This window comes from Lolium rigidum, chromosome 3, assembly GCF_022539505.1.
Source record: "Lolium rigidum isolate FL_2022 chromosome 3, APGP_CSIRO_Lrig_0.1, whole genome shotgun sequence".
NCBI classification, from domain to species: Eukaryota; Viridiplantae; Streptophyta; class Magnoliopsida; order Poales; family Poaceae; genus Lolium; species Lolium rigidum.
Window position 1 is genome coordinate 202923307 of NC_061510.1, and position 21117 is coordinate 202944423.

The following is a 21117-nucleotide window of genomic DNA, read 5'->3' on the forward strand; positions in this document are numbered from 1 at the left end:
AGTGTACAACTTCACATGATTTACTTTAATAGTTTTGGATAATATCAACTAGTTAAACTAGTCAAATGATCCATTAATTAAACTAGGGTATGATCATGCAAAGTGACCACACCATTTTATTGCAGAAACAATTAGTGGAAGTGAAATGTGAGCTATAGGAGTTGGAATTAACTTAATATCTATTTTGGTTGATTTTTAATAATTAATTGAATGTGCAAAAATCCCTGTCTTGTTATTTTTGTCACATTTATCCTACCAAGAAACTGACCATGGGACCAGTGGCATTAGTTAGATCTTTTTCTTAGCTTTCCAACAACATAAAGTTCATCAATTTTGGTTTAGCCAATTTCAATCTATTGAATTTCAAAGTTGGTACCAGTATTGAAATTAAATGGATTTGGATAAATCGAATTTGAATTACTGGGCTACGCGGGAAAGCTAACTGGGCCGAAACGTTTGAAAACGGCCCAAGGCCAGCCCACCACGCATCTGTGCACGCGCGGGCCGCCTGACAGTGGGCTCCACCCGTCAGCGACTCATAATAGCCGAAACGGTATGTTTTAACGTGGATCGTTGGATTAGAACGAGATCGGACGGCACTGGGCCATCGTCGTCTCCGGCGAGATGGGTTCACTGGCACGGCGGCGCTAGGGGGTCGGGGGCTTACCGCGGCTCCAGCTAGGGTTTGGCAGTGTGCTCGACGAGGTTGTAGACGACGGCGAGGCAGCCTGTAGCAGCGGCTTCGTCAGGGGCGGCCTCCTTCTCCGGCGATTGCTGCAGGGCTTCCGCGGCAGTGAGGCGTCGATTGGCCTTGCTCCGGCGACGATTGGAGTGGCTACTGGTGCTAGACGAAGCGGTGGTGAGAGGTGGTCATGGTGGTGTGCTTGGATCATCAAGGGGAGGTCTCCTTTTATAGGTGCGGGAGGGTGCCGTGGGTGCTGTGGCAAGTCGACAAGGGCGCGGCGTCTCCGGTGAGCTATAGGGCTAAGCGATGACGGGGTCGTGTTCACCACGTCAAGGCGGTACTGCGAGCGTCAATGGCGCGACAAATGGGGGCGTACGACGGTCGGGCGCGTCCGTGTACTGCCGCGGCCGTGGCGGAAGGAAGCTTCCTCTCCGGCGGCGGTAGACGCTAGGGGGTGACGCGAGCGTGTCCGGCGAGCTCCGCGTGGCGACGCAAGTACCGTGGCGAGCGGAGGTGGTCGGGGTACGGCGGTGTACTGCGAGCGCCGCGTGGCTGTGCCGCGCGTGTCCGTGCACTGGGTGACGTCGCCATGCCGTTGGCGGCGTACCTGGGGCGTCCTGGGCGCGCGTCGTCCGGGGCTTGTCGGCGTCTCCTCGACCAACGGCGGGTACAGGCGATCTCCTGGGATCATGGGCGACGCGTTGGACATGATGGCCGTGGCGATGGTGAAGAGAAAGAGAGGGAGGCGTGTCGTGGGCGACGTGGCCGGCATGGCCATGGCTAGGCCATGTTTGGTCGTGTCCAGGGGGTGCCAAGGCATGGGCTGGGTAGGGTTAGGTCTTGTGGTCAATGCTAGGTCAAGTAGTGAGCAAGTGGTGGCCTGGTTTGATCACATTTCAAAAATTGGTGATCTTCCAAATGTTTCAAAGTCTCATCTTGGCATGCTTCTATCTCTTGATCCTTGATGAATTTGGGGTGATGATCTTTACAGAAGTTGTTCACCTTGTTGAGTACTTGGATGACATGTCAAGAGTTGGATTTGTTTGGTTTGGAAAAATTGAAATAGAGAGGCTCAAAGTAGGTACCAGATTATAAAAGTCAGAAATGACCATTATCATATGTGATCATGTTTTCAATTTTGAAAATGGTTTGAAAAGTAAATCTTTGATTCTCAAAGTTGTATTCACTCTTTATTAACATAACACAATTATTGGTGAAGATCAAATGGGTCTAGGATCAAATTTACAAAAATGACATAGACCTCATATTAGGGTTTTTAGGGTTTTTGTGATATTTGATTTCTTTCTCTTTTTGAGGTATTTAATTTATGATGATCACTTGATCACTCTAGGGTTTTAGAGTTCATCACAAACACAAAGTAACAAACATCATGGCATAGCACTCAAAATGCACAAGTCCTATGCAGGGTACTATATGCAAGTAAAAGTTTTTGTTGGTTCTAAAATTTTGGATAATTGAAATTGTTCTCCTTCCTTTATTTGAAATTTGGGATGTTACAGATGCTCATCTTGAACTTGCCCAACTCAACCTTGTATCTTCTCATACTCTCATAAGATAGAGCATGGCTAATATTGAGTTCCACATAAGAACTCCATCTTCATTTCTTCTTATTGATCATATCACATATATATATATATATATCTTCATACCGATGATCTTGATGCCAATACACAAGGTATACCTTTATCTTCATGGCATCCATACTTGAATCCAACACATGGAGAGCAAGTAGTACCTATGGAATATTCCTTCATATAAACTCAATGAAAACATTAGTCCATAGGGGTTGTCATTAATTACCAAAACCACACATAGGGGCAATGTACCCTTACAATCTCCCCCATTTTGGTAATTGATGACAACCACAATAAGAGGGTTTATATAATGAATATTAGTGACAAGTACGCAACTTATCCGAGAATAAGTTGTATACAAGAGGTTGTATTTGATATGGTCAAGTAACACAAAGCTACTAGCCCATATCAAAACCGGCTCTACTCACACAACTACAACAAATGCAATGGATGTGAGTAGAACCAATATATATAGAGAAAACTCCCCCACAATGTATGCACGTGTGATGAACATGAATTCATTGCATACATTGTCAAGATTAACCTTTGGGATAGTTTCCACTATATATATACAACCATGCAAGACATATAAATATGGAATGCATGAGAGGCAAGACACTTAAGCACAAACCAAACTTAAGTATAAAACCATTCCCTTAAACCCTGTAAACTTCTCCCCCATTGGCATCGATTATCAAAATGGGTGAAAAATTTAGAAGGCCAATATAATGTGAGTTCCTCCCCAAAGTGTGCACTTCTCATAATTTGAGTGGAATCAAGTACACATATCCAATGATGAATACTTGAAGGAAATCAAACTATATTGAGGATCAAAGATTGCATAAAGATAACATGGTGAAGTGAGCTTCAACAAATAAAGCAAGCAATCAAAGATCCAATTGGACAAACAAAGATATCATGATAAGAGAGATATAGTGCTCTAAAAAATAAGAAAGCTCCCCAAGGTTCGTGCACAATTTATAATGTTTGCATTTGAATACAATATGCACAAACATGGAATCCTCACTCCCTATATATCATTTAGAACGCAACTAAGATAAAGAGAGTATGCTTATCAAGAACAACTTTAGTCCAACAATTACGAGATATGAGTGCATGAAGATAATAAATTAACCAATCACTCAGAAATCTTCTTTACCAACCCACTAAAACAAAAAAGGGGTAAAAGATGGTCGGCAAAGAACAAGGATATCAAGGTGATGGATTAACTCTCTTATGTATATGAGTTTCTAAAGTGGACAAAGTGATCCATAAAGAAACATGCACACACAAGAGGTTAACAAAATAGATAAGACAAGATATCCAAGATGAAGTCATAAAATATACCAAAGGATGTTTGCTTAAGAAGCATATATAGCCTATGGCTCCAATTTTCACTTATGGTATATGAATGAACTTCAACCAAGTTAAACCTCAAAAACATCACAACTAACAATAAGGGAAATAGAGCTAGTTGGAGTGTTTTTAGAAAGGCAACAAGTATCATAAATATGGATTTATTTCGCAATTTCATCAATATTGCACATAAGAGCTCTTTGAGGAATTGATATGCAATAAATTGCTAGAGGGCATATTTGTGATAGGTGAATCATAAAATATGATATATATATATAACCTATCATATGCATCTTCTCAAATTACTCAAATGTTCAATAAGAAGTTTTACTTTTAAAAGGGTTTTTTCAAGAACCGCAATATTTCCGAAATAAATAATTTCATGCCAAGATACAACCTACAAGAGGTTGGATGCTATATGAGAGTGCATGAATAAGATACTTGTTACCGAGATGGCAATGGCTTGATGTAATAGATAAGAGTTCATCGATCATCCTAGCTTGACTCCAATCCTCATATGGTGACAACACCTTCCTTATAGATGAGACAAGCCTCCATTGAATCTCCAATGTACCTAAAACATCATTCAAGTACATCTTGGTCCCCAAACTTATTGGGTCCAACATGTTAGACTAACCACAATATATAGGACACACTCCATATAAACATGTGCATATTTAGATGAAGTTTGAATTTCATGCACATCTTAGCCATTTAGGATTTGATGGAGTATATCCTACATAATGGATCAAAATAAAGCAAGCATGCTACAAGTATAAACAAATTACATATAAGCATGCACCAAAACTTTAAGAGATCCAAGAAAGATATACTTTGGACAAAACACCAAAAGAATTAAATAAGGCATAGAGGTGCCACAAAACAAATTTGTTGTCCAAGATATATCTAAGAAGCAAATCTCAAAATATTTGTTCAACAAAGTTCAACAAATGAACTACGAAGAAACCATTGAGCATAGAGGATGAAATAAAGCAAACATGCTCAAAGATTTATCTCATTCAAACTAATAAAATATGTAAGAAGGAATGAGATAGCAAACTCCCCAAAAGAGCAAGGTTCGAATAAATAAACCAAACCCACTACACTTTTCACAATGGCACAATGTACCGTAAGGAAAAAGGTATGTATTCCAAAACAACCACTTGATATGAATCAAGAGGCTTTATCAAAAGATTTTTCAAAGGGACAAGGAAGACATATGGGAGCTATAAAGATTTCTTGGAAATAAAATAAGGAAGTAAGAAACAATCCAAGGTGAAGATGATCCAAAAATTCAAGCACATACAAGGTTATCAATTGTCAAAGACAATGAGTATATTGGAAATAATTTCCGGTGGTGAATTGACAAAGATAGTAAGGATCAACTTCACAATAAAAGGCATAGGATAAGTATATAGAATTATGCACTATGCATGGATGAAGATTCTTGATAACTTCAACTAGTCACACAATCACGCACGGCAATGATTAGAATAACTTGAAGCAAACGGTGTCCCAAATAAGATATAGAGATATGTATTTGAGGAAAAACCGCACCAAGAATTTCATATTCAAACAAGAGCCCACAAGATGAGTAATAAAATATTTTATTAGGAATGGAGCTTGTTTGAACAAACATGCCACCTAGGAGCAAGATAATTAAGAGCATCAACTCTAAGTGGCATAACCTCATATGTTCACATTTTCTAGGCTTGTGATATGTACAAAACATATTACTCCCCCATAATGTGATAAAACATTTCTTCTAAATAAGAGGCAACTAAAATTCAACTAGAGATGATTAATGGATATTTAGAATTTGAATTTCTCATGAGTATGACACACCACATAGTGACTAGATAATCTTGCAATATCAATACTAAGTGGTGGTACTCATGTACACACATTTTAAAGAAAGAGAGATGCACAAAGCATATCACTCCCCCAAAATGGGATATTCCATTAATCACTTCAAAGAGAGCCACATAAGATATCATCAAGATGCATTAGACTCAAAACAATATACAAGTATATGATGAGTCAAACAAACATACTTGAATACACAAGATAGGCAAGTAAGACACAAAACATACATACACATATTTGGTACAAAACCAAACATGCAAAGGGGCAAGTAACTTACAATAAACATGAAGAGTTGAAGTATAAGTTACCGCAAAGAGGAATATTGGATATAAGATATAGATGATAATCCATACGACTTGGCTTGGTAAAAATATAATATATGAAGATCCCTTAATTCTTCATGAAGTAGCCAAGTCTCCAATGACCTCCACTTGTACCTATTGATCAAGTTTGAGATTGTTGGTCCCCAACCAAGTTGGGTCCAAAGAGGTTAGTCACAATAGGCTTGGCAACCCAAATGGTTCTTTTCTTGAAACCACTTTGAGTTCCAACAAACTTGGCAAACACATTGCCATCCTTATCCTTCCCTAGAGAATAATCATCATCAACAATTATAGGGTTAGATAAGGTACCACCTAAGCAAGAAGAAGCAAAGTGCCCCTTCTCACGGCATAAGTAGCAAGTGTTCCCCTTTCTCTTCTTTATTGATTTCTTCTCTTGGGGAACAATATCTTGATTCTTCTTGGGAAGTGGCCTATCTTCAACTTGAGGTCGAGCATGAGCTTGACCTTTACCTTGTGGCCGTTTCCCTTGTTGTTTCTCACTCAAGTGCTTCTTCTTTTTCTTTAATGGGCATGATCTAACATGATGCCCTTCAACCTTGCACTTGAAGCAAACTAACTTGGCCGGATCATCGACTTTATGTTGGCCCTTCTTCTTGTTGCTCTTGCTCTTGGACTTGTTCTTGTTATTGGAGTTGAATCCAAGTCCACTCTTGTCATTGGGGGATTGTTGCACACTTAGCATCTTGTCAAGTGCGGATTTCCCTTCATGACGCTTTTCCAAGTCTTTCTTCAAAGAAAGGACTTGGGCCTCGAGCTCTTTGATTTCCTCTACATGGTTAGTAGAAATACAAGTACTAGAGGAAGTAGAAGCTTCATTGTTAGAGCAACAAGGCAAAGTGAGTAATCCAACACAAGGTGTATCACTAGTTTGACTAGATGGATTACAAGGACTAGCACATGGCAATATAACATTTGTAGTAGAGATTGTGCTAACATCCATATGAGGCTCACAAGATGTTACCTTAGTGATACTTGCCTCATGAGCTAACTTTAGCCCATCATAGGAAATTAGAAGATCATCATGAGAGCTTGAGAGCTTTTTATGATTTTCTTCCAATTCCCTATAATTGCTAGTTAGCAACTCAAGTTGAGCCCTTAGCTCAACATTCTCCTCTAAGGTAGATGCTTCACAAGAATTAGAGTTAGTAGCACAAGCATCAACAATAGTTTTCTCATTTTCATGCATATAGGATTCAATTTTTTGTGTAAGCATAAAATTAGTATGCTTCTCATCTTTTAGCTCATGCTTGAGGAGAGTGAATCTCATTTCCTCATTTTCAACATGGGACTCCAACTTCACTATGGTTTCCCTATATTTATTCAAGGTATCCATAGAGTGTTCGAGATTAGCACGAGCTTCTTTATTACCATGAAGAGAAGCATATATCGTTGCCATATTATGCACCAAGATATTATATTCTTCATCATTATCATCATCATCACTCTCATCATTAGAGGAAGTGTTAGGAGTCAAAGTAGGAGATACCTTTGATCCATTTGCCATAAGGCACATGTGCATACCGGAGGATGAAGATGAAGATATTCTTGAATCCTCATTTGAAATCATGTCTTGATCCATAGAGTGTTCGGTTTCCTCTACATTGTTAGTCAACAAACAACTAGAGGAAATATAAGCATTTTGATTATGGGAGCAAGACAAGGTAAGCATATCTTCATGAGATCTATGTAAGCAATTTACACATGATATGCAAGGACTATCAACACAAGCATGTAGGTCATTTTCAATGCTAGATGTGTTTAAGTCCAAAGAGGAAGCATTACAATGGGATAGAGATGAAGAATCATCATTATTGAGCACAATATCAACATTGCAATTTTCCTCACCACTCACCATATCATTACCTCGTGTCTTGCTACACGTTGGTGAAGTGAAAGAAGATGATAACTCATCACGACCGGAGGTGGAAGCAACTTGGAGCTCTTCATGATGTGAAGGGGAAGAGAGCTCCTCGGAGTCATCACCGACCAATTGAGAAGTGGATCCACCAAACATTTCCTTAAGCTTGATCCACATCTCATGCGACGATTTTCGCTTTATATATATCAAGAACCTACGAAAATCGGGTCTCAAAGAGAATAAAAGCTCATTAGATACTTGAGCTTCAAGATGTAAGTTTTTCTCATCCTCTAAAGATAGATTTTGAGAATACATCGGAGGAGAAAAACCGACATCTAGAAATTGCTCTATATGTGGACACAAGGTCCGAAGCTTACAAAGCAAGCAATTTCTCCACAAAAGATAATTTGTGCCATTAAAGACAATTGTGTCATTGTGCACTATACTAGCCAACATCTTTACTCTCAAGGCGGTGAAGCCTTAAACAAGGAGATACCTTGCTCTGATACCAATTGAAAGATCGAGATGTCGCCTAGAGGGGGGGGGGGTGAATAGGCAATTACAAGCTCTTGCGGATTTGTCTTGTAAGAATGCGGAATTAAACTATCGTTTAGTTTACAATCACAAACCCTAAATATGCTAAGCTCAACTAAGTGTAACAATAGCAACTAGAGCTAAGCAAGATAGGCACAAGATATATGTAGCACAAGTGATAGCAAGATATATGTACTTCAAGCACGATGGCTATCACAAGGAAAGAGAGCTCGGGTATAGAAATAACCGAGGCACGCGGAGACGAGGATGTATTCCCGTGTTCCCTTGCTTTGCAACAAGGTACGTCACGTTTGGAGGAGTGGAGGTCCCACGAAGGATTCCCGCGCCACGAAGGCTCACCCTATTCTCCGAACCACACCCACGAAGGATAATGGCCCTTTCCTTATGGTTAGCTTTTCCTCCGCTCCGGAGATGGCAAGCTCCACAACCACTTCACAAGCTCCACGAAGGAGAAGCCCGGGCCCCTTCACAATCTTCCACGAAGAGATCACCGGGACACCAACCAAGCCAACTAGGAGGTCACCCTCCAAGAGTAACAAGCTCACGGTCTCTCACTCGAACAAATCGTGGTGGAGAGCTCAACACTATGCAATGATGCAAAGCAAGAACACCGGAGGTGTTCAAGTCCTTCACACTCAAATCCCACCAAAGCAACGAATGCTAGGATGAGATTGGAGAGGAAGAACAAGGGGGAAAGTCAACCAAAGACTCCAAGATCTAGATCCCAAGAGATTCCCTCACTTAGAGAAGAAATGGTTTGGTGGAAGTGTAGATCTAGATCTCCTCTCTCAAATCCTCAAATATGAGCAAGAATCATGGGGGGAAACAAGAGAAAGAGCAAGTTCTTCAAAGGCAACAATGGAGGAGAGAGAATGGAAGAACTAGCTCAGCCCAAGGTGGAAGAAGAGATATTTATAGCCCAAGAGCAAATATAACCGTTGGGGAAAGGTTGGGCTGAGTCAACCGTCGAGGAGGCCGGTCAACCGGGCCTGGGGCCGGGCCGTCCGGTCCAGGGCCCGGTCAGACCGGGCCACAGGCCGGACCAGCCGGTCCAAACCGGTCGGTAGGCCGGACCCCGAGGTCATCCGGTTGGCGCCCGGTTGGCGCCCGGTCGACCGGACCGTGCGCCGGAATCGCCGGTCTGTGGCCCGGCTGACCGGGCGGCAACCGGATCTGCTGGCTCTTCGTTTGGAGCCCGGTTGGCGCCCGGTTGACCGGTCAGCACGCTGGGCAGGCCGGTTGGGAGGCCGGCTGACCGGGCGGCAGACCGGAACCGGCCGGCGCATGGGCCGGTCTGACCGGGTCCCTGACCGGGTGAGCAGGAAAACATGTGTATACAAAAACTGTGATAACTAATGCTCCCGAACTCCGATTGACATGAAACCAATTTTGTTGGAAAGATAACGACGAATAGAACCCCAACAAAACATTTTAGATGATTTTAGAGAGGGAGTCTCCCACCGTCAAGAAACGGTAAAGACGTCTAAACTCGAAAACGCAATAGAAGATGCATGCAGATTCCGTTTTCGATGAACTTGGGCTTGTTGTAAAGCTAGCAACAAGCTCAAGAACCTCACACAGAGAAACACCAAGAAGCACTAAGGATATGCAAAGCATGCAAAGGGTTGAGCTCCCTAAGACGATGTCATCAAGTTACCCAACCGAATGCCCCTCTTGATAGTGCGGCTATCTATCCTATAATCCGGTCTCCCAACATCCACCTTGAGACCGGTAAAAGGAAAACCTAGCAAGGCCATACCTTTGCCTTGCGCATCCCGCTTGATCTTGATGATAACTCTTCAAGCTTCACTCAAGCCGAAATGCCTCACTTGACCAATGTTGCTTCGTGAAGACTCACAAATGCTCCCCCATACACTATGATGGGAAAGCTCCATTGATGCACATCTTCACATGACCATTATCACCAAATGGACGGCGAGCTTCAAGCATGTGATCCACTTGAGATGCTCATCTTGAACTTGCCCAACTCAACCTTGTATCTTCTCATACTCTCATAAGATAGAGCATGGCTAATATTGAGTTCCACATAAGAACTCCATCTTCATTTCTTCTTATTGATCATATCACATATATATATATATATCTTCATACCGATGATCTTGATGCCAATACACAAGGTATACCTTTATCTTCATGGCATCCATACTTGAATCCAACACATGGAGAGCAAGTAGTACCTATGGAATATTCCTTCATATAAACTCAATGAAAACATTACTCCATAGGGGTTGTCATTAATTACCAAAACCACACATAGGGGCAATGTACCCTTACAGACGCCATTCTTAAATTTTATTAACAAATAAACTCAAACGAATTTAAAGTAGTACATACACAATATTTTGCCAGTGGTTATAAAATTAGTACTAAAACAACCATACGATTTGAATTTTTCCCAACAATCCAGTAAGGCGAGCACCGTAACCCTAGCCTTGCTTTAGCTTTTACCTATTTTATCCTCCAACATAGTATGAGCGGTGGAAATATGTCTCTGTATATTGTCGACTTATATAGTTCTGTAAATAAATCCTATTTGATTTGTATTAATATGGTGGTTTCTCTAAATGACACTATATATTTCACTTTGGATGTTTGAATTGGGAGGCTTGGCATTGTATTGGCTTGAATGTCAATATCCCAAGATATTAATATTGAGATTGAATGCCAATATTTGTGTTTGGATGTTTAGTTATTTAGAACCTAAACTTGATATTGAGGTTGAATGTCAAATCCTGTTTGGATGGTTGAAGTGATGAATTACATTGTATAAGAGTGTTACCATTATACTGTGACAAGAAATGCAATATTGCAACAAGCCTCAATTTTCTTTCAGCCAAAGAATGCACACATATGAATCAATATTCCTGAATACTACACAAAATGTTCACACCGCTCATGGCTCTGTAGATACAAATAACTAAAACTGTCATATACACACTCTATTCCAGTCAACCTATGGGCAGTTCCGTCTGAACAAATGCATCTTACCTTCAGCATCTTCAGTTCGCTCGAGCAGGCAACAATTAGCAGCAACAAGATGTAAGGGAGGACCCAGGCAGCAGGATCGTGCAGTCAATCACTACCAATAGCTCGGGCAGGCGACAACCAGGGGCGCACGGGGTGCTGCAGTCAGCGGGCGGAGGTCGGGGATCTGGCCGGGCTAACTGCTAGAGGTCGTGGATCCGGTGGTGCGCGGCGTGCTCCTGGAGGCCGACGAACCGGCCGGGGAGCGGCAACACCGGCGTTGGGCGCAGCTTCAGCGGCAAGGTCGACCGTCGACGGGCCGTACCTGTCCACGAAGAAATTGGGGGCGGCAGCGACGGACGGGATCGATGAGTAGGAGGGCGGGGGAAGAGAACCGGAGATTAGGAGGGAGGCGGTGGCGTCCCGCCTCGCCGGAGCCGGAGGAGGAGGGGGCGGGAGTATACATGCTTTGAGGCGAGGCTGGATAGATAGATAGAGGAGGCCGGGCATAAGTAGAGGGTGGATTGCGGCGGTGGAGGAGATTGGGTCGGCCACGCGCGGGTGAGGAACGATTGGGTTTCAATCGAGCGCGGCCGACGGAGATAAACGAACCGGTACGTGGCATCTGTAGTATTATGTTGATTGGTGGGAGGGTAAAATCGGAAAATAAAAAGTTGGACGAAATTTTTGGCAGAAACCTTAGCTCCTTTATTATTAGGTATAGATAGCGAGTTTAGGAGAAGGGATTTGCGGGATCTGGGTGACCACCCAAATTCTCGGGTGGTTTGTTCCACGAGGGAATTGGTTCCCCATGAACCGAACGAGGCCTCAGGCTTGTCATTTGGGATAATTACTTCCTATAAATGTTCAAAGACTACCCAGCAAACCAGGGGTCTGAGAGGGGCAAATGAATCTGGGTCGCTCGTTTGTACTGCGACAGTAAAATCCTTTGCCCGCTTTCACCCACCACCGTCCGATGTAGTGAATTTTCTTTCACAGTTGCTCAGCGCTGAGAAGTCTATGACAGTTGGGCCCTTCCGTGAGTGGGGTCGTGTGGCTGAGACTAGAGGGCTGCTCTCTGCGTCTATGGTTTCTGCCCCCGCCACGGTGAAAACCTAGAACATCGCGAGCTGCTCCCGTCCCCCAATCGACTGCGTCCTTCCTCCTCATCCAATCCCCGCGCCGCCTCCTTCCTCCTCTTCCTCCTCATCCAATCGCCGCGCCCCCGCTGCCTCCTCTCGTCCCCAATCCCCACCTCCTCTTCTTCTCTCCAATCGGAGCGGCACCCGAGCAACGGAGGCGCTGGACGTGGGAGCTGGCGACAGCAGGGAGCTCTTCCGTGGCGCGGCGGCTGTACGCGACAGCGGCTGGAAGCGGCAGTGGCGGAGGCTCGCCGGACACGACAGCTGGATGCGCGGTGGTGGCGGAGGCTCGTCGGACGGCCGGACGCGGTGAGCTTTCTCCTAAATCCCAATTTCAACACGCTGTTAGCTACCAGAAATTTTGATACTCGTTGATTGTAGTGCCCTTTCTTCTTTTCTGATGAAATCAACTCAGGAAAAGTGAGCTTTCTTGATTTGTGGCCCTAAACCAGCCTTTCTCTGCCTGTGCACAACGCCATCCGTTCTGTCCCCGCTCGAGCCCCTCAATCTGATTCTCTCATCTTCCAATTTATTTTTCTTTCGTAGCTAGGGTTTGGGTGTACTGTAAATTCCTACAACAATGGTAATAGCAGCTCTACCTCTGTTGTGACATTGGATGTGTGATGTCTACTTCCCCCTCCTTTCCTGTAGACAGTGTTGGGCCTCCAAGAGCAGAGGTTTGTAGAACAGCAGCAAGTTTTCCCTTAAGTGGATCACCCAAGGTTTATCGAACTCAGGGAGGAAGAGGTCAAAGATATCCCTCTCATGCAACCCCGCAACCACAAAGCAAGAAGTCTCTTGTGTCCCCAACACACCTAATAGGTGCACTAGTTCGGCGAAGAGATAGTGAAATACAGGTGGTATGAATAAGTATGAGCGAGTAGCAACGGTGCCGAGAAAATAGCTTGTCTGGCGTGTAGTTGATGGTGGTAGTATTGCAGCGATGAGTAACGCAATAGAAACAAGTAAACAAGCAGCGATAGCGATATTTAGGAACAAGGCCTAGGGATTACACTTTCACTAGTGGACACTCTCAACATTGATCACATAACGGAATAGATAAATGCATACTCTACACTCTTGTTGGATGATGAACACATTGCGTAGGATTACACGAACCCTCAATGCCGGAGTTAACAAGCTCCACAATTCAATGTTCATATTTAAGTAACCTTAGAGTGTAAGATAGATCAAAAGACTAAACCAAGTACTAACATAGCATGCACACTATCACCTTCATGCTTATGTAGGAGGAATAGATCACATCAATACTATCATAGCAATAGTTAACTTCGCAATCTACAAGAGATCATGATCATAGCATAAACCAAGTACTAACACGGATGCACACACTGTCACCATTACACCGTGCAGGAGGAATAGACTACTTTAATAACATCACTAGAGTAGCACATAGATAAATAGTGATACAAAACTCATATGAATCTCAATCATGTAAAGCAGCTCATGAGATTATTGTATTGAGGTACATGGGAGAGAGATGAACCACATAGCTACAGCGGAGCCCTCGGCCTCGGGGGTGGATTACTCCCTCCTCATCATGGAGGCAGCGATGGCGGTGAAGATGGCGGTGAAGACGGCGGTGGAGATGGCTCCGGGGGCAATTCCCCATCCCGGCAGGGTGCCGGAACAGAGAGTTCTGTCCCCCGAATTGGAGTTTCGCGACGGTGGCGGCGCCCCTGGAGTCTTTCTGGAGTTTCGTCAATTGGTGCTGCGTTTTTAGGTCGAAAGGGGTTATATAGGCGAAGAGGCGGCGCAGGAGGGCTGACAGGGTGGCCTCACCCTAGGCCGGCGCGGCCAGACCCTGGCCCGCGCGGCCCTATGGTGTGGGGCCCCCGGCTCTCCTCCGACTCTCCTTCGGTGTTCGGAGCCTTCCGGGAAAAATAGGAGGTTTGGCGTTGATTTCGTCCAATTCCGAGAATATTGCCCGAACAGCCTTTCCGGAACCAAAAACAGCGAGAAAACAAGCAATCGGCCTTTCGGCATCTCGTCAATAGGTTAGTTCCGGAAAACGCATAATAATGACATAAAGTGTGAACAAAACATGTCGGTATTGTCATAAAACAAGCATGGAACATCAGAAATTATAGATACGTTGGAGACGTATCAGCATCCCCAAGCTTAGTTCCTGCTCGTCCCGAGTAGGTAAACGATAAAAGATAATTTCGAGGTGACATGCTACCAACATAATCTTAATCATACTATTGTAAAGCATATGAGATGAATGCAGCGATTCGAAACAATGTAAATGCAATGAGTAAACAATTGAATCATATAGCAAAGACTTTTCATGAATAGTACTTTAAAGACAAGCGTCAATAAGTCTTGCATAAGAGTTACTCATAAGGCAATAAATTCTTAGTAAAGGTATTGAAGCAACATAAAGAAAGATTAATTTTCAGCGGTTGCTTTCAACTTGTAACATGTATATCTCATGGATAGTTGTCGATGCAAAGCAATATAACAAGTGCAATAAGCAAGTATGTAAGAATCAATGCACAGTTCACACAAATGTTTGCTTCTTGAGGTGGAGAGAGATAGGTGAACTGACTCAACATAAAATTAAAAGAATGGTCCTCCATAGAGGAAAGCATCGATTGCTATATTTGTGCTAGAGCTTTTATTTTGAAAACATAAAGAGAGCATAAAAATAAAGTTTTGAGAGGTGTATGTTGTTGTCAACGAATGGTAGCGGGTACTCTAACCCCCTTGCCGGACAAACCTTCAAAGAGCGGCTCCCATTTTATTTTATTTTTGGGTGGCACTCCTTCCAACCTTTCTTTCACAAACCATGGCTAACCGAATCCTCGGGTGCTCGCCAACAATCTCATACCATGAAGGAGTGCCTTTTTATTTTAGTTTTATTATGATGACACTCCTCCCAACCTTTGCTTACACAAGCCATGGCTAACCGAATCCTTCGGGTGCCGTCCAACAATCACATACCATGGAGGAGTGTCTATTTTTGTTAATTAATTTGGGACTGGGAATCCCGTTGCCAGCTCTTTTTGCAAAATTATTGGATAAGCGGATGAAGCCACTAGTCCATTGGTGAAAGTTGCCCAACAAGATTGAAAGATAAACACCACATACTTCCTCATGAGCTATAAAACATTGACACAAATCAGAGCTGTAAATTTTGAATTGTTTAAAGGTAGCACTCAAGCAATTTACTTTGGAATGGCGGAGAAATACCATGTAGTAGGTAGGTATGGTGGACACAAATGGCATAGTGTTGTTTGGCTCAAGGATTTGGATGCATGAGAAGTATTCCCTCTCGATACAAGGTTTAGGCTAGCAAGGTTGTTTGAAGCAAACACAAGCATAAACTAGTACATCAAAACTTACATAAAAGACATATTACAAGCATTATAAGACTATACATCGTCTTCCTTGTTGTTCAAACACCTCACTAGAAAATATCTAGACTCTAGAGAAACCACTCATGCAAACCAAATTTTAACAAGCTCTATGTATTTCTTCACTAATAGGTGCAAGGTATATGATGCAAGAGCTTAAACATGAGCACAACAATTACCAAGTATCACATTATTCAAGACATCACACCAATCTCTGCATGTAGCATTTTCCGTTTCCAACCATATAACAATTAACGAAGCAGTTTCAACCTTCGCCATGAACATTAAAAGCTAAGAACGCATGTGTTCATACGAACCAGCGGAGCGTGTCTCTCTCCCACACAAGCATTTATTCAACAAAAATAAAACAAGAAACATACTGACGCTCCAAGAAAAGCACATAAGATGTGACCGAATAAAAATATAGTTTCAAGAGAAGGAACCTGATAATTTGTTGATGAGGAAGGGGATGCCTTGGGCATCCCCAAGCTTAGACGCTTGAGTCCTCTTGATATATGCAGGGGTGAACCACCGGGGCATCCCCAAGCTTAGAACTTTCACTCTTCTTTATCATAGTATATCATCCTCCTCTCTTGACCCTTGAAAACTTCCTTCACACCAAACTTCTCATAAACTTCATTACAGAGGTTAGTACATAATCAAAAACTCACATGTTCAGAGGTGACACAATCATTCTTAACACTTCTGGACATTGCTCAAAGCTACTGGAAGGTAATGGAACAAAGAAATCCACCCAACACAGCGAAAGAAGCAATGCGAAATAAAAGGCAGAATCTGTCAAAACAGAACAGTCCGTAAAGACGAATTTTTAATAAATACTTCCGTTGCTCAGATCAGAAAACTCAAAACTAATGAAAGTTGCGTACATATCTGAGGAACACGCACGTAAATTAGCATATTTTTATGATTTTTCTACAGAGAAAACAGCCCAGATTCGTGACAGATAGAAATCTGTTTCTGCGCAGAAATCCAAATCTAGTATCAACCTTCGATTAGAGGCTTCACTTGGCACAACCAAACACAAAACTAAGATAAGGAGAGGTTGCTACAGTAGTAAAAAACTTCCAAGACACAAAATAAAAACAAAGTACTGTAGCAAAATAACACATGGGTTATCTCCCAAGAAGTTCTTTCTTTATAGCCATTAAGATGGGCTCGAGCAGTTTTAATGATGCACTCGCAAGAAATAGTATTTGAAGCAAAAGAGAGCATCAAGAGGCAAATTCAAAACACATTTAAGTCTAACATGCTTCCTATGCAAAGGAATCTTGTAAATAAACAAGTTCATGAAGAGCAAAGTAACAAGCATAGGAAGATAAAACAAGTGTAGCTTCAAAAATTTCAGCACATAGAGAGGCATTTTAGTAACATGAAAATTTCTACAACCATATTTTCCTCTCTCATAATAACTTTCAGTAGCAACATGAGCAAACTCAACAATATAACTATCACATAAAGCATTCTTATCATGAGTCTCATGCATAAAATTATTACTCTCCACATAGGCATAATCAATTTTATTAGTAATAGTGGGAGCAAATTCAACAAAGTAGCTATCATTATTATTCTCATCAAGTGTAGGAGGCATAGTATAATCACAACAAAATTTACTCTCCATAGTAGGTGGCACCAAAAGACCACTATCATTATAATCATCATAAATAGGAGGCAAAGTATCATCAAAGAAAATTTTCTCCTCAATGCTTGGGGGACTAAAAAGATCATGAAAACCAGCTTCCCCAAGCTTAGAACTTTCTATATCATTATCAACAATGGTGTTCAAAGCGTTCATACTAATATTACTACCGAGCATGCAAATAAGATTCCATAGGTTTTTTAATTTTCGCATCAAACAATCCATGTTTTAAATCAGGAAATAGAATAAGAAGATCATTCTTGTCCATTATGCCAAACTAGTGTAAACAAGAAACAAAAAGTTGCAATTGCAGGATCTAAAGGAAATAGCTTCGAGTACTTACGGCGCCGGAAAATAGCTTAGTAGCCGAGATCCGGAGTGTGAGTACCTTTTACCTTTCCTCCCCGGCAACGGCGCCAGAAAATAGCTTGATGTCTACTTCCCCCTCCTTTCCTGTAGACAGTGTTGGGCCTCCAAGAGCAGAGGTTTGTAGAACAGCAGCAAGTTTTCCCTTAAGTGGATCACCCAAGGTTTATCGAACTCGGGGAGGAAGAGGTCAAAGATATCCCTCTCATGCAACCCTGCAACCACAAAGCAAGAAGTCTCTTGTGTCCCCAACACACCTAATAGGTGCACTAGTTCGGCGAAGAGATAGTGAAATACAGGTGGTATGAATAAGTATGAGCAGTAGCAACGGTGCCAGAAAATAGCTTGCTGGCGTGTAGTTGATGGTGGTAGTATTGCAGCAGTAGTAACGCAGTAAAACAGTAAACAAGCAGCGATAGCAATATTTAGGAACAAGGCCTAGGGATTACACTTTCACTAGTGGACACTCTCAACATTGATCACATAACAGAATAGATAAATGCATACTCTACACTCTTGTTGGATGATGAACACATTGCGTAGGATTACACGAACCCTCAATGCCGGAGTTAACAAGCTCCACAATTCAATGTTCATATTTAAGTAACCTTAGAGTGTAAGATAGATCAAAAGACTAAACCAAGTACTAACATAGCATGCACACTCGTCACCTTCATGCTTATGTAGGAGGAATAGATCACATCAATACTATCATAGCAATAGTTAACTTCGCAATCTACAAGAGATCATGATCATAGCATAAACCAAGTACTAACACGGATGCACACACTCGTCACCATTACACCGTGCAGGAGGAATAGACTACTTTAATAACATCACTAGAGTAGCACATAGATAAATAGTGATACAAAACTCATATGAATCTCAATCATGTAAAGCAGCTCATGAGATTATTGTATTGAGGTACATGGGAGAGAGATGAACCACATAGCTACAGCGAATCCCTCAGCCTCGGGGGTGGATTACTCCCTCCTCATCATGGAGGCAGCGATGGCGGTGAAGATGGCGGTGAAGACGGCGGTGGAGATGGCTCCGGGGGCAATTCCCCGTCCCGGCAGGGTGCCGGAACAGAGAGTTCTGTCCCCCGAATTGGAGTTTCGCGACGGTGGCGGCGCCCCTGGAGTCTTTCTGGAGTTTCGTCAATTGGTGCTGCGTTTTTAGGTCGAAAGGGGTTATATAGGCGAAGAGGCGGCGCAGGAGGGCTGACAGGGTGGCCTCACCCTAGGCCGGCGCGGCCAGACCCTGGCCCGCGCGGCCCTATGGTGTGGGGCCCCCCTGGCTCTCCTCCGACTCTCCTTCGGTGTTCTGGAGCCTTCCGGGAAAAATAGGAGGTTTGGCGTTGATTTCTTCCAATTCCGAGAATATTGCCCGAACAGCCTTTCTGGAACCAAAAACAGCAGAAAACAGCAACTGGCCTTTCGGCATCTCGTCAATAGGTTAGTTCCGGAAAACGCATAATAATGACATAAAGTGTGAACAAAACATGTCGGTATTGTCATAAAACAAGCATGGAACATCAGAAATTATAGATACGTTGGAGACGTATCAATATGCAGTCTACCCTTGCTCCATTTGAGGTAAGAATGCTTCCATACAAATGCACACTACATTTCAAAACAGCTGGACTAATAATCAGACTATCTCTGTTGTATACTGAGTGGCGAGTGCATTGTATAGCAGCGTGGTTGTGAACTTGTGATAGCAATCAAATTTACAAGATGCGCGTGCCGCCGTCGTGCAGCCGCCGCTGGCCACGGGTTTCGGTGTCATTTGGGAGGCCCATGGGTGGCATTGATTAGGGTGTGGTTGGAGAGGATGCGCCCTCGCCGGCTCCAGGCGTAGTCCTCCGCCATGGAGCCGCTCGCCGCTGGGCCTTCGCCACCGCCGGGTGTACAACCTAATTTGAAGACCTTGTCGAGAAAATAGTTTTTGTGCTTTGACTTTCCACTTTATTGATATAGTGTTGATGCTTTCTTATCTAGGACTTGCTAATGAGCGAGCATTGGGACATGGGGCATACACTCTCGAGAAAATAGTTTTTCTGCTTTGACTTTCCACTTTATTGATATAATGTCAATGCTTTCTTATCTAGGACTTGCTAATGAGCGAGCTTTGGGACATGGGACATACACTGCAATGGGAAAGTTTTGTATATGGCTTAATATGTGGGAACTCTCTCCTCATGTGCTTTTTATTCTTGGTATGCTTTGTTTGAACGATAGCCAGTGTGCCATATGAGTGCATGTACGCTTTGTGTGTACATAATCCACAGATACTTCTATGTCATGAAATATTTATTTTTCTTTTTGAAAGCTATGAGCATACTGATATATATTCCACTTCGTTAGCTGTCTTTGGAAGAGCTTGTGAAGATATGTCGGGACAGCAGGGCGCTCGAGCGCGGCTTACAAGAGCCGGGTGGGGCGGCTGTGCAGTTGTCTTGGTCAAGGAGGGCATTGTCCCTCAGTTCATTCTTTAATTTGAAGGTACATAGAATTCATTAGCTCTAGAACTACTAACATTATCTAAACTGGCGGCAAATGCCCAATGCCATAACGACACTAATCATCTTTACTCTTGCAGGAGAAGTACTCAAATCAAGGATTGACTAGCGAGTGATCAAGCAGAGCAATCTTGGGTCGTATGTATTCGCGTTGAAGCTGTTGATTGGCGTAGCCATATTGAAGTTGTAGACAGAGGGAGGTTGTTGTTCGAGACAACAAGGAAAGGTGGATGACAGTAGCAAATCAGAGCATGTGTTGTTGTTGCCGGTGAACGCCTGTGAGGTAGGTGGCTTGACATCCCATGGCAGTAGCAAATCAGAGCATGTATTGTCGCTGCGTGCCAAACTCTTGCCTGTCCTCCATGGAAGACATTCTTCATGGTTAGGATTTGGGTGGCCGGATGAGAGCACACAGCTGCTGCACCTCTGCTACCTTGCCGATGAGTCACAGTTATATCTTCTTAACAATATCGATCTCTTGCCTAAATTATCTATTATATAATTAAAACAACAAACAATCAGTGGTGGAGATTAAACTTTACACAACCAATGGACCAGATTAGGCACACGTCTTATACCTACGCCACAGGAAAATACCGAGACGTCCACAACAAGGTTTCCTAGCCCACGAAATAGCCGATCGGATCTGCACGGCCGATTGAAACTGCACCTAACTATCCGGCCGATTGAAACTTAACCTCATGCATGAAAGAATCGCCAACATGGCCAAGTCGCTCCAAGCATGCAAGGAGTTGTGATGCATCAACATCTACGTTCGGCTGCATCAACGGAGAAAAGGCGGAT